Genomic DNA, 9,358 nt, shown 5'->3' on the forward strand with positions numbered 1-9,358 from the left:
CGGCGGGACTGAGCCGGAGGGACGCGGGCTGTTGCAGCCGAAGCTCGCGGCGCGCCCGCCGCCACCCGCTCCGCGCACCGCCGGGAGTGGAAACTTGAAACTCCCGCGGGTGCCGGAAAACTCGCCGAGGGCGTTTCCATCGCCCCCCTGAGGAGGGAGTCTTCTTCCCGGAGGGGGGAGCCAGGACGGAGTCGGGCGCGGGTTACTTGGCTGCTCAGCTGGAGAATCCACCGGGAGACAGAAAGGGGCCTATCTTAGAGGGATTTATGTGTGCCACCGAGAACGTGGAAATTGCTCTGGCCGTTTTTCCCCAACTCGAAAAACTTGCTATTTCGGATAACTCCAACAAAACCTCGATGGATATGGCCCCAGTCGCGAGTGCAGAGTTTTATCCACGCAAGGATGTCGACGATGTTTACTACCACCGACATTTCTGGGGAGGAGGCGGTCCAGAAGAAAAAAGTTGGACGTGGGGCCCCCAAGGAGCAGCCAAACCTAAATTATCCTGGAATTAGAGATGGTTGGACAAGTGGTCCTAGTCTGACTCCAGGCCACTCACTTTCATTAGTGGCTGGGACTAGACAGACTTGTGGTCAGTGTCCACGCTCCCATCCTTGTCCGTCTTCTGCTGGGATTCAAAGAGTAACACTTGCCCTGAGTATACTTGAACCGTAGTGCACAAAACCAGATCAGTCCAGCTTGCCGTGCATGCCATCTTCATATAGTTTACCCTTTATGAACAAACTTTACATTCAAATAATAAAACCTCAAGAATGTACTTAACTTTTATGGAACAAATAATTCATATGCTTCCTGCCTTAGCATTTGCCTTCCCTGAGACGGTAGCTTTTTCCAGGAACTCTCTCCCCAGATCACTTTCACTAAGCTCACGCTTCAGTTCGCTAAGCTCCCAGCTTCAGTGAGTTTCCTCCATTGCCCTCTGCGACCTTTCTGAACAATTAAAAGCCCCTAGAGTTAAACTCAAAGATCTTCAGATTGCAAATTCCTCGAGGATGGGAACCAGGTGTGTGCTTTTACTTAACTATAAGATTACTCCCTGACTCTATCCCTAGGGTGCAAGGTTTATCCAGGTAATTGCTCAGCGTCCCACATCAAGCTGCATGCATAAAGATAGTCAAAGTATTATGTAAATTCCTGGATAGTACACTAATCAAAAAAAAAGTATGTAACACACTTTTGCACTGGAAAACGGATAATACGCTATTGTCTGTCATGTGCCAGGCACTGGGGTAAGACGCATTTACATGAGCATCTCTTTTAATAATTACAACAACCCTGTGTTTGGGGTCAATATTAACATTGACTTTTTTTTTTTTTTTAAATCAGTGACTGAAGAGACTCAAAGGAGTTAAGTAATTTGTTCAGTGTGACACAGCCAGGAAATGGCAGAGCAATGACCAAACCTTAGTTATGTTGGACTCCAAAGCTGTGATTTTATCCTAAACTCTGGCAACAGCAAACAGACCAGAAAATGTAACATTTCAGTTGACTATAGTATTAGTAAATATTTAGGTAAAAGATAACATTCAAGGCTGGTGAGATAAAAAGGGTACTCTCAGACATTGTGAGTGGGAGTGTAAACTTAAACAGCCTGTTTAGAAAGCAATTTGGCACCGTGATTCAACCTATAAAAATGTTCATCCTCTTGTACCCGTAATCCCATATCTGGGATTCTTTCTGAATGAAATCATCTGGAATAGAGCAAAACCTTTATTCATAAACTCTACATCACAATAGTATTAAAAGATGCAAAAATTAAACATGGGAACTAAATATCCTGAAAGTAACTATATATACTCTGTAACATTTTGGGTCACAACTTGAAATGTTTATATAATGTGTCTAACACCATGAAAAATTTTTGGTAGTATTAGGGGGAGGGAACAAGTTATGAAACTATCCAAGCAGTATGATTACATGTATGTTTAAACACACATACACACACAAAAGTACAAGGGGTCAGGAAAAAAGAGAAAGTTTGAAATCCAGGGTTGGCTGGGTGGTTTTCTATGGGCATTTTTCTTTATTCTATTCTTCAGTATTTTCTGTCTTATTTTTACAGTGTAAAAATAATTATTTAAATTGAGATCTACTACAATGTGGGTCATCAATTACACAAAAGCAGCAAAGCCACTGCTTCCTAAGTGTGAGACTATACTGTGGAAAAACCGTAATGAACTGAGCTGACAGATAGTTAGGCGTCAGGTATTTTCATTGTAAATGTCATCTATACACACCATTGTTGTACCTTGTTCCTTATATCAAATATATGCATCTTTAATGAAATATGAGAGATTTAACTGAAAAAAATTTTTTTTTGTTTTATTCCCACATTTATACTGTCAAGGGGAAAATTCACATACGGTTGTTGAAACTAGATTTTTTTTTTTCCAGAAAACTATTCTGATATTACCAGTAGTTACAAAAAATTTTATATAGCACCTACTATGCATAAAAAAGACCAAAACCAATCTACTACAATCTATTACTAACTCTTGTATGCTACAATCCTACTGTACTCCACCATATTGACTAATTCTGAATTCTAGAATTCCAATGATAGTTACAAAGCATTTGTCTCAGCACATATAAAAGTCCTTGAAGAAAACTCATTTTTGCAAGTATGGTTTGTAAATGGAACCTCTTCTCCATCTAGAACAAACACTGAGCTCCAGCCCCCTTGCTAGTTTGATTAAGTCTAGGCTCCTGCCCTCTAGATTCAGTAATGGGAAAGGCAAACAAACAGTTGTGCAATATGAGCTATAATAAGGATAGACACAGAGTGTCAGGTGAAACACTGGGCAGTTAACTTTGCATAGAAAGGAGAAAGCCTCTCAGAGGAGGAAAGGTTGAAGGGGTGAGTAGAGGTTCCCTAAGAGAAGTGGGGAAAGGCAATCAACTTTGAAGACTGAGTACCAAGACGGGGTTGATGTTGAGATAAGGATGTTTATAACTAGAGGTTTAGAAAGGTAAGTTGAGAACCATTTGGGAAGATCAGAATTTGCCCTTCATCCTTAAGGAGCTAGGAAGCCATACAAGGCATTAAGAAAAGGAATAATGCGATCCTCTCTGTGTTAGCAAAGTAACTGGCAGCCATGTGGATTACATGGGAGAGCAGTTCAGTGACAGAGTGATCCATAAGATCAGGGACACCTCAGACAGTTTTGCTATAAAGGCCCAGGCACTAGAGAATGATGGACTGACCCTAGGAGGTTTCGAAGATGAAGAAGAGGAAATAGAAACTTAAAAAAAAAAAAAAAAAAAGAGGGGGGGATAGACTTCGAGGAGTAAGAGGAAAGGAGATGTGAAAATGAGTACCCAATGGGTGCCACCAAAATAAACAGGGAGTATAAAAGATGTAGAACTCAGAGATAAAGATAATTAGGCAACTTACAGAGATGCTGATTTTCAGTGTCTATGGGTACTCTAAGAACAAGTATATATTCAGTAACTGGAAATAAGAACTATGGTGAATGAGACATCCAATAAATACTCATTAAATAGATGAACATCAGTAACATGCTGAAACAGGCTTTTCATTTCCAACTGTGTCTTTGGAAAATGTGGTTTTGTTCAACTCAAGGATTTGAATATGAAATATTAGATGATAATCTAAACCATCATTGTATACTGAAATGTTTTTCCATGAAAAAACTTTATACACTCTTTTTAGTTTTTATTCACCATTTTTAAAAAGCTATACAAATGTGGGGCACCTGGGTGGCTCAGTTGGTTGAGCATCCAACTTTGGCTCAGGTCATGAACTCGTGGTTCATGAGTTCAAGCCCCACGTTGGGCTCTGTGCTGACAGCTCGGAGCCTGGAGCCTATGTCTCCCTCTCTCTCTGGCCTTTTGCTGCTCATGCTTTCCCTCTCTCTCCCTCAAAAAATAAATAAACATTAAAAAAATTATTCTTAATTAAAAAGAAGCTATACAGATGTAAAATCACAGCTACTTTAAATACCTATACATAGAGATACAAAAGGGAATTTTCTATTATAAACTGTGATATTTCATACTATTCCCACTACCTTGCATATTTAAGTAGATATTCACAATGTGTTCAGCAATATGATAGCTCTCAGTAAAAACAAAGTAAATAAAACTATCTTATCATCTGCTTTGTGTGCCTAGTAAGCCATACAAACTTAATTGCTGATATAAGCTATAAAATTCCAGTACAGTCAACAGAGGTTTGATGGCTAATGAATCTAAAGGAAGATTCAAGAAACCACAGGCCTGTTCCTGCCTTTATTCTCTCCCTATCTAAGATCAAATTACATAAGTACATAATTCATGTGTTCAGAGATATGAGTGTATTAATCTTCAACAAAGGCAAGGTAAAAGTTATTACTTAATCCTCTCTCCTTACATCATAAAAAAGCCAGTTTAGTTTGTGATAAACAACAAAGTTTCAGAAGTAACAGGGTTGAAAGAGTCTAAATGAGGGAATCCATAACCTTGGCTTTATTCCCAATTCCTACAAACAAGTTGCTAAATGACCTTGAAAGATCCGATGGACTATTCTATAACCTGCTTGCAAAGAGGGTTAAAGTGAGGGGAATGTGACACCTTTTGTGCTTTTCCAAGAGCTTAAGACGTCAGGGATTTTCAGGACTAGAAGAGAACCTCAAAAAGCAGTGACTCCCCTCTCCGGTATTACTGTGAAGCGGTCCCATCAAAAGTGGTTTCCACCCACTAACTGTGTGAGAGCTCCTAAGAAAAAAAATGTTTTTTACTTTGTATTGACTCCCAGTTTTCTCATCTATTAAATAGGGAGCTAGATGAGACTAACCATCTGTAAGCTTTCTTCAAGCTCTCTAATTCTTCAACTCTAACTCCGATTCACCTATAAAATATTTGATTTGTAACTTCTAGAACTCATTATGTATCTTATGACCTATGCAGAAAGTATTTACGTGCAATCACTTCCTAGTGTTTCACAATTTTTGACCCAAATATCCATCAGCTTATTATTCAATAAGCTTTGTACCTTGCTGGACTGTCCTTGTGTCATTACAGAGATATAAATAAATAAATGAGTAAATATTCACCCTGACCTTTAGCACTGAGTATTCTAGACAGCTGTTTTCTAGTTTATAACACTTTAGTTTTATTTTAGTTTAGTTGAATGTATACAACAGTGGTTATTTACTAACCAGGAAAGGTGCCCAGTGCTTTGTGTAGTGGCAAGCGTAGAAGATTAGAGATGAACAATTAGACTGAGGCAACACTTTTCTGTGGTGGTTTTAAAATACATCCACAAACCAGGGTGCCTGGTTGGCTCAGTCGGTTAAGCATCTGACTTTAATTTCCGCTTAGGTCATGATCTCCTGGTTTATGAGTTCAAGTCCTGTGTCAGGCTCTGTGCTGACAGTGTGGAGCCTGCTTGGGATTCTCTCTCTCTCTCTCTCTCTCTCTCTCTCTCTCTCTGCCCCTTCCCCATTCATGCTCTTGCTCTCTCAAAATAAATAACTTTAAAAAATTTTAAAAATACATCTGCATATTTCTTGATAGTCCTCCCTTAAGAGGTGTGGCCTAATTCCCCTCCTCCACGAGTGTGGGCTGGATTTAGTGACTTGCTTCTAACAAACAGAAAAATGGAATTGATGGCAGGGGACTTTTGAAACGAGATCACAAAAGGGACTATATCTTCCTCCTCATTGGCTCTCTCTGGGGCAAGCCAGGTGCCATATCACCAGCACATGCAGGCCAACTATGGAGATACCCGTGTGGTAAGAAACGGAGGCCTCCAGCCAAGAGCTAGTCAGGACTTGAGGCCTTCTTCTCACAGCCATGTGAGTGAGCCGCCACAGAAGCAGATAAGCCCTCCAGCCCCAGGCAAGCCATCAGATGACTGCAGCCCATGGCGAGAACCCGAAGGCCACCACCTGAGAGACCCTAAGCCAGAACTACCCGGCTCAGCTGCTGCTGACTCCTTGACCCACATAAGTTGTGAGATAATAAATGTTGTTTTAGGTTGCTGAGGTTTGGGTAATTTTTTTTTTAACAATAGATAACAATAGATAGCTAATGTATTTACCTATACAGAATTTCCACTCTAGTTAGTTCACTCTTTATTTTGAAAAAAATGATTGAATTCCATAATCCAATTCATACCATTTTAAGTCTGGACAGTGCTTTAAAGGAAAGTCTGCCTTCGGGCACCTGAGTGGCTCAGTTCGTTAAGCAGCCAGCCCTTGGTTTCGGCTCAGGTCGTGATCTCACGGGTTTGTGAGTTTGAGCCCCACCTCGGGCTCTGCACTGACTGTGTGGAACCTACTTGGGATCCTCTGTCTTCCTCTCTCTGACTCTGTCTCTCCCCACCTCGCATGCTCAGTCTCTCTCTCATAAATAAACATTAAAAGGCTTTTTCTAAAGAAAAGTCTGCCTTTTATTTTGCAGAAACAAATTAAGATTTGCAGTTTGTCTTGCTCGAATCTGGTATGTTTCCATTATTCCCCAGCTCAACCAGAAATGTAGGAGCCATCCTTAACGCTTCCCTCTCATTCACCTCCTCCATACCCAACCGGTTACCTAACCCTATTGCTTTTACCTCCTCTTGCCTCAGTCTAATTGTTCATATCTACACCACTCCCAACCTGATCACACAACGGTTCTCTCTTCTGGACCAGCAGTAGCCTCTTAACTAGTCTTCTTATGCCAGCTTGTGCCTTCTACAATTATTTCTCAGTATTGAATCCAGATTTAATTTGTTGAAATGTAATTATAATTATCTCACATCTCCTTTCCACCTGCTGCCCCCCGACCATTTGTTGATCTCCTACTGTGTGTTGGCCATTGGTCTGCACTTGTTCTCCAGGCTCAAGCCACGCTGACCATCTATAACTCCTGGAGCCTGCCAGCTGCCCCATCCAGGCCACTAGGACTTTGCATATACAGTTCCCTCTGCCCCACTTGTCTAGCTGACACGTAAGCATCCTTCAGATCTCAATCACAATCAAGCCTGTGCTGACCACCTGCCACCCTGGCACAATCTCCCTGTAACTTTTCTTTGTGGTAGTTCACAGCAGTTGTATTATTAATGCATAGATTTTTTTTAATTGGTATCTGTCCTCTCTATTAGCCTACAAGTCTATAAATGTAGCTACAATGTCACTTTCTTTTCAATTTTGTTCCCTAACACTTACCACAGTGTCCAGAGCGTTATACCCTGTTCAATAAATAGTTGTTGAATGAATGAATGAAATGACTCAAAAAGTTAGTGTGAGACCAACATCTAGGTTTCCTGAGTCCAAATTTAATGTTAATTACAACCTACCTGCTGCTCTCAATTTGGTGTACTCAGCTCTGAATATCGACACAATGCATTTATTAAGTGCAAAGAAAATCGTTGATATTTTTCAAATTTTTTTTTTTGGTCAACACTAGTGGTATATGATATCCAGGCATAGTTAACTGTATTAAAATGACAAATTACTGGGGCACCTGGGTGGCTCAGTTGGTTAAGCGTCCGACTTCAGCTCAGGTCATGATCTCACGATACATGGGTGCGAGCCCCGCATGGGGCTCTGTGCTGACAGCTCAGAGCCTGGAGCCTGCTTTGGATTCTGTGTCTCCCTCTCTCTCTGCCACTACCCCCCACCCCCCCGCAACCCAGAGCAGGCTCATGCTCTGCCTTTGTCTCAAAAATAAGTAAAACATTAAAAAAAATTTTTTTAAATGACAAAGTTCTTGTGCAGGCTTATTTACTTTGTGACTTGGCCACTTATTTCCTGAAATACATCTGTGAGGTTTAATTTTATGTGTCAGTTTGACTGGTTTAAGGGATACCCAGATAACAGGTTAAAAAAATTTTGGGGGGGTATGTCTGGGAAGGTGTTTCTGGAAGAGGTTAACATTCGATTGAAGAGACTGAGTGAAGAGATCTGCCTTCACCAATGCGGGTAGGTATCAAACAATGTGTCAGGGGACCAAATGGAACAAGAAAGGGGAAGGAAGGGCTAATTCTCTCTTTTGGAGCAGCGACCTCCATCTTCTCCCATTCTTGCACTTCCGAGCTCCTGGTTCCCAGGCCTTCAACTCCAGGACTTGCACCAACAGCCCCTTTGCTCTCAGGCCTTTGACCTTGGACTGGGAGTGACATCACCGACCCTTCAGACTTCGACTAAATTATACCATTGGCTTTCCTGGTTGTCCAGCTGGTGGACGGCAGCTCCTGGGACTTCCTGGCCTCCGTAACCACATGAGCCAATTCCTATGATAAATCTTCTCTTACGTATTTATCTGTGGGTTCTGTTTTGTCTGTAGAATGCTGCTGGTACAACAGCCATTACTGAAATAGTTCAAAAGCAACTTCCACTATCAATTGCTTTTACCCGATATGAGACGAAAGAAGCTAGTCATTGCGGTCCACCCTAACCCCTGCCAGTCAGCCTGTGGCCTGCCAGGTTTCGCTTGTGGACCAGAGTTCTTTAGAAGCCTTACCCAGAGGGGCGAGCAAGGCTTCAGTGGCTTTGTGCCAGGCTGCTTCTAGGCACTCCAGGAAAAGAAAAGAAAAAGCAGTAAGAAAAATAAGTTAGCAATTGAATGTATGAATGCTTTTTTACCGAAGAAGTTAAGATATAAATGCAATGCTTACAGAAAAGTTGGAGAGACTTTCAGAATCAGAGCCGGCTTTATTGAGAAATATCTAGTGATTATCGTTAACTATGTATGAAGAAAGGGGCAAAGCGTAGGCCCTTTGCAAATCTACTTGGGTCCCTGATCTAGTCCAATTATTAATTTCGGGAACACTTTTCAAGTCACTGGGCTGTGCCTCTGTTCGTCTCCTCAAAATTCTTTCTTTGGGCATTGCAACCTGATTCGGAAAGAGGGTAACAAGGGCGGCCCTGAAGCATGGAGGTGGTGACCATGCAGTGTTCTGACTCTCGGCTTTATGTTAGATATGGTGGCTTCTGGGACACATGTGCAGGATGTTCTGATAAGTTCTTCAGGGGGAAAAAAAAAAAAGAATGACCCTCCCAACTAGTGAAGGACCTTTTGGTTCAAAAGTATGGTGTAAACTACTTTGGAATTTTAAAGGTGTGTTTTCTCTTTTTCCTGTGGAAATGACTTAAAGGGCGGTTCATTTCTGAGGCTAGTTGGCAGAAGTTTATTCAAACTTAACACACTACAGAGGGATCCTCCGCAACCGACTGAGGTTTGTAGTCATGTTTCCATTGGAATACATACAGGGGTTTCAACCTGAGATGGCAAAAACCTGTATCTTCTTTGACTGATTGAAAGTCATTCATTCATTAATCTGTCAATCACTAAACCAATTTTTATTGAGCATTGATTATGTTGCAGGTTCAGTGCCAAGTGCTGAGAATAC

The 9,358-nt window shown here is 41.4% G+C and overlaps 1 non-coding gene across 1 annotated transcript; it reads left to right on the forward strand.

The window, feature by feature from the left end:
- The first annotated feature begins 8,390 nt into the window (after positions 1 to 8,390).
- On the forward strand, positions 8,391 to 8,524 carry LOC122231614. Its single transcript, XR_006208871.1, has one exon. It is a non-coding gene; the product is annotated as a small nucleolar RNA SNORA52 (small nucleolar RNA).
- Positions 8,525 to 9,358: the final 834 nt, after the last annotated feature.

Source organism: Panthera tigris, chromosome D1, assembly GCF_018350195.1.
Source record: "Panthera tigris isolate Pti1 chromosome D1, P.tigris_Pti1_mat1.1, whole genome shotgun sequence".
Classification (NCBI taxonomy): domain Eukaryota; kingdom Metazoa; phylum Chordata; class Mammalia; order Carnivora; family Felidae; genus Panthera; species Panthera tigris.